The sequence below is a fragment of the Ovis aries genome, chromosome 8 (assembly GCF_016772045.2).
Source record: "Ovis aries strain OAR_USU_Benz2616 breed Rambouillet chromosome 8, ARS-UI_Ramb_v3.0, whole genome shotgun sequence".
NCBI lineage: Eukaryota > Metazoa > Chordata > Mammalia > Artiodactyla > Bovidae > Ovis > Ovis aries.
The window spans coordinates 90,536,815-90,542,814 of record NC_056061.1 but is presented as its reverse complement, the minus strand read 5'-3'; positions in this window follow the sequence as shown (position 1 = coordinate 90,542,814).

The following is a 6,000-nucleotide window of genomic DNA, read 5'->3' as shown; positions in this document are numbered from 1 at the left end:
TGATTTTGAACTGTGGTGTTGGAGAAGACTCTTGAGAGTCCCTTGGACTGCAAGGAGATCCAACCAGTCTATCCTAAAGGAAATCAGCCCTGAGTGTTCATTGGAAGGACTGATGCTGAAGCTGAAGCTCCAAAACTTTGGCCCCCTGATGCAAAAAGCCGACTCATTTGAAAAGACCCTGATGCTGGGAATGATTGAGGGCAGGAGGAGAAGGGGACGACAGAGGATGAGATGTCTGGATGGCATCACCGACTCAATGGATGTGAGTTTGAGTGAACTCTGGGAGTTGGTGATGGACAGGGAGGCCTGGAGTGCTGCGGTCCATGGGGTCGAGAAGAGTTGTACATGACTGAGCGACTGAACTGAACTGAACTGAATTGAACATTTAGTGAAATACACGGAAATCATTTATATTGAGAATTTTTAAGGAACGCTGAAGGAAATTAGAAAAAAACTAAATAAAAGGACAAGCATACTCTGTTCATGGATTTTCAGACTCAACATCATTAAGATTTCAATTGTGTACAAATCGGTCCACAGGTTTAACACAATCCCAGGCAGATGCTGAGGGACTCGGACTGATGAGGTGATTCTCAAACTTACACAGAAATTTAAAAGACTTAAATGGCCGGGAAAATCCCATGGACAGAGGAGCCTGGTGGGCTGCAGTCCATGGGGTCACTAAGAGTCGGACACGATTAAGCGACTTCCCTTTCACTTTTCACTTTCATGCATTGGAGAAGGCAATGGCTACCCACTCCAGTGCTCTTGCCTGGAGACTCCCAGGGCCGGGGGAGCCTGGTGGGCTGCCATCTGTGGGGTCACACAGAGTCGGACACAACTGACGCGACTCAGCAGCAGCAGCAGCAGCAGCAAAATAGCCAAAGCAACTTCAGAAAGAACAAAATTGGAAGACTCACACTAAGCGATTTCATGACGTACTACAAAGCTCCTGAATTTGAGACAGTGAACCTTAAAGAAGCTCAAAAGAGAAGGGGACTCAGTCAACAGATTGTGTTTCACCATCTGGGTGAACATGGAGAAAATTAACCACGACCCCATCCTTAGACCCCTACAGCAGGAATTCAAGATGGGTCATAAAAGCGAAAACTGTAAAACTTTCAGAAGAAAACTGAAATATGTTTTTATCCTTCACACTAGAGAAGGTTCCTTAGAATGGATTCAAAAAACACTACATGTGAAAGTCAACAGACTGGACTTCACCCGAACAAAAAGCTCCTACCCTGAGTGGCGCGATAGAGAAAACGACAGAGCAAGTCAGAGACGGGAAAACGTCTGCAAGGCGTGGGTCTGACAGAGGCCTCGTGTTCAGTACATGCAGTGAGTTTCCACAAACATAATAAAAAAGACCCTGATAAAATGAGCAAAAGACTTGGACGCTTCTCAAAGGAAGATGTAGGATTTGCCAATAAACCCTTGAAAGGGGTTCAGCATTACTCATCATCAGAGAAATATCAATTAAAATCACCACAAGACACCATTGCACTAACCTCGGTATGGCTAAAATTTAAAATTTTGAGAGGCCAAATGCTGGCAAGGTTGTAATTAGCAGGAATTCCTATGGACTGCTGATGGAAGGCTAAAGCGGTTGCACCACACTTTGGAAAGCTTGCAAAAATTTCACTCGTTATCTTTTTATTTCCCTTAAAAAATATCTGTCCATAAAATATCTTAGACAAAATGTGATTCATAATAGCTCCAAACTATAAACAACCCAACATCCATCAAATAGATAAGCTTGTGGTATATTACACAATGGAATATGACTCAGCAATAAAACGTATTAACTTGTTCTCATAACTTCTTGTTTGAATCTCTAGAACATTATACTGCGTGGAAGGAGGCAGAAACAGAGGAGTTCATACCGGATGCTTCCATCTGGGTGAAGTTCAAAAGCAAGGAAACCCAACCTAAAAGGATGGCAGTCAGGACTGTGGATGAAAAGGATGGCAGTCTGGACTGTGGGTGATTATGGAGGGTGGGGATGGCTTCAATTTAAGAATTTTCTGGGGTGATTGACAGGTTCTATATGTTGATTGGAATGGCGATTACAAGTCAAGGCATCACTTCCCTGTATGCAAGTTTTATCTCAAAAGTTGAAGAATAATGCTAATATTGACAGAGCGTTCCTACTTAAATCGGACAAACACTCTTTTATGATCTGAAGCAAGAAACATAATGGAAAAACACTAGGCAAAGAATGATGACCTAGAAGAAAGGGAAGAAAAAAGTTCACGATTTTTCACAGCAATTTGGGAACCTTATTTTGTAGGAAAAAGCCACCCTGCGGTGATTCATGACTGCACTCAGCGCTGCCGCATTGAACATTACAGAAAGGGTAACGTTTTAACGTAAACAAAGCGCTCACCATATGCAGCCGACCCCCAGGGTGACCACGGAGCATCGGGGCGGTGTGACCTTTGATGCTTTAGTTGACCTGAAATGCCCACCATGATTTATGGACAAACCCACAGGCTTGAGGTTTTCCAGCTCCTCCGTCCTGCAATTGAACCGCCCTGTTCAATGGCAGCGACCTCTTTCCACACTCCTAAGAGGATTTATGGTGTCTGTCTGCTGATATTCAAGCCCTACTACTTCCTGAGGCTGTTTTATCTGAAATGAGAGGCATGCTAGCTGCTGCCCCACCTGCCAAACGGGAGAATTTCATCCCGTGTGTTTATGGACAGTCTGTGCCCACACTGCACAGCGTTTTCTTAACATTCGTCTCCACTCAGCTTCATGTTGGCTGGGTCCCTGTGGAGTCTGGAACCTAATGAGGCCTCCGCCCAGTGGCGGGGATTTTGCCTGCTGTCTGCTGGTCTGCTCAGGTAGGCTGCTGAGCTCTGCGTCTTCTATCCCCAGTGACTGACTCCGTCCTCAGTGACCAGGTCTCATCCTCAGCCCCGGCCCCCGGCCTGAGCTGAGGCCCGAACCCCCGCCTGGGGCATCGTTGGCACCACATCCTGCCGTGTCCCTGCCTCGCCTCTTTCCCCCGGAGAGAGGTCACAGCCACTCTTTCCTCCCTTCTCACTCTTTCCACGCTGGGGCCACAGCGAGGTGAAATTTCCACTTCTGGTTTCTTCCCAGGTGTGGTTTCCCCCTTCTCTATAATCTGGGGAAACTAACACCCCAGCCTTTTGGACCTGAGGCTGCCTGAACCGTAAACGTGTTGCCCACATCCCAGTGGGTGACTCGAAGGAGTGCAGCAGATGGAAGCGAAGAGAGAAGTCTGGCTTTTCCAGTCGCGGTCAGAGATATCCTCGGGTTCCCACCCGCATCATCAACCCCAGCCGAGCCGCCAGGGAAACCCAAGAATACAGGAGTGGGCAGCCTTTCCCTTCTCCAGGGGACCTTCCCGACCCAGGGATGGAATGGGGCTCTCCTGCAGGGGACTCTTCACCAGCCAAGCCACGAGGGAAGCCCCATCAACCCCACAGGCCCCTAAACTGGGGACAAGCAGATGCTGTCCTGCCACCTGCTCTCCCGGTCTGGCCTCTCTGGTCCTCTGCCTTTTTCAGTCTGACTTGAAAATCCTTGGAAGACCGGAGAGGAAGGGCAAGCCAACTGTTCCGCAAACCTTCAGGACAGAGGAGCTGGAAAGCTCCTCAGACCTTTAAGGGGCTACGATGGTTGATTGAGGCTTTGCTTATTTGTTTTTTTAAAAAAGATCTCATCCTGTGGTCCTCATTCTGTCCTCAATGGCATGGTATTTGTTTTCCTGATAAAAGGAGATTTATTAAGACATCTATTCCTGGGCAACTTAAAAAGTCTGTCTGGTAATAAAGAAGCTTTTCAAAATAGGAAGTCAAGAAAAATTTTATGTAATTAAATGTACTTTTGGCTGAGATTTATTTTAACTAGTGACTTTGTGAATATGTGATAGTACACGCTCATCTGTTCATTTTCTATTGTATTATCGGCGAATACAGGGCTTCCCAGGTGGCTCAGCAATAAACAATCTGCCTGCCAAAGCAGGGGACCCAGAGATGTGGGTCAGGAATGCTCCCCTGAAGAAGGAAACAGCAACCCACTCCAGTACTCTTGCCTGGGAAATCCCATGGTCGGAGGAGCCTGGTGGGCGGCAGTCCACGGGGCTGCAGAGAGCCAGACACACGTCGGTGACGGAGCGCATCGACCGATGTGCGATGAAGACGCACCGTGTAATCCCGCCAGGCAGAGCGCTGCGGCGGCATAGCTGTGCAGTCACTGCGCGCTGTGTGTTACTGCAGCCATCTCGTGCTACTATGCAGGATTCACCTGAATTTCTAGTGAGGACACGGCCCCAGATGCATCATTATTCTTACAGAGCAGAATCATTGTCCATCTTCCGGTTTCTGAGCGGTTCTGGAGTAGTAGCACATTCTTCTAAACAGTACATGTTGGTTATTAAATAATACGAAGGCAGGCTTTTCTCTCGCATGTATATATCACTGTCCCCAGAGTCTCACCTCCCAAGTCCTCTTCAGAGCGTTTCAGGTGGCCCCTGCCACCTCACTGGAACAGGCAAGGCCACTGGCAAGGTCACCAACAAGGTCATCCAGGGGTCGGTGCTCACTTGTCTCGCTACTCAGCTCCTGGCCAAGCTCCTGGGCTAAACTTCCGTGCCTCCACCCTGCTGCCCCCCAACCTTCCAGTCTTTACCTATTCTCCCCCTAAATGCTGAGCAGGGCAGACTCCCTCCTGGGCACTCGGTGCCCCCTGCCCCTCCTCCAGCAGGGACCGAGGCAGCGTGCGTGTGAACAGCCCTGGAGGCCGCTGCCTGCCGAATCACCCCCAGCCTCCCCCATCCCGGTACATCTGCCCCACAAGCGATGCCAACGCAAGGCTCCGCCAGAGGCTCGGTCGCCACCCAGCCCCCTCCCCAGCCCTGGTCTCCACAGCAACCGGTGGGAGTCCTCGCCGAGGCTGGATCCCTGGACGGCCCTCCTCAGAACCGCGCACCTCGTGATCAATTCAGTTACACTTTGTATTGGCCCAGCCTCCACCCGCCACGGCTCCCCGCTGCCGCCGTCCTGGGTGGCCACATGTCTGAGCAGCCTCCTGACGCCCGCGGGTCCCCTTCCCCTACAGTCAGCTCCTGCCGATGGCCAAACGGTCCCCGCAAAGCATTAACTAAGCATATCTGTTCTTATTTAGAAAGTCCCAGTGGCTCCTTGCCGTAGTCGAAATCCGTCTCAGACCCTCCCCTCCTTCCGCGGCTGTCTCCTGGCCTGCCTTTCCCAGGTGGGCACCTTTGGCCCACGGCTCTCCTCTCGCTCTCCTGGCTCGGGTCCTGACAAAGCTTGCGCCTCGCTCTCACCCCGTCCTCAGGGGTCCTCTGCAGGGAGCCTGTTTCCCCAGGTGTGCGTGCACGCACGGACAGTCCCGCGTGCCCTGGGGTGTGCTGGCTGTGAAGGGTCCTCCGAGCCCCTCGTCACTCAGCGCCGGGCACCTGACTGGTGCCGCTTCATCACGCGCGTCAGGGATGGAGACAAAGGCCTTCCTTGCGCGGGCGAGGCCTGACCACAGAGGTTCCCGGCTGGTCTCAGGAACGTCTGGCGTTGCCTATAGGAGCCCGCACCCTGGTGTGGGGGAGGGCTGGATTAACCCCGCGTGGAGACCCTTCCTGTCCGTTGCAGCGACATCCGCGGAGCATTCCCAGGCTCTCACAAGCGTCCCGCGGGTGCTGAGGGCAGCATCTCCGGGTTTTCTGGCGACTGGAAGTGAGCAGCACCTGGTGGCAAACTGGGCCGACAGGGTCTCCTGGGACGCGGGTCAGGAGAGGGGCCACTCCAGCGGCACCAACGCCGCCCGGAGGAACGGAAACCGAGCCAGGAGGCTGGGGTGATGTGAGGGAGACGGTGCAGGCGTAAGGCTTCCGTTGCAGGCGTAAGGCTTCCGTTGCAGGCGTAAGGCTTCCGTTGCAAGCGTCAGCCTGGTTGCAGGCGCAAGGCTTCCGCTTCTGTTCTCACCCTGCTGTCACCGAGGAAAGAGAGGGGG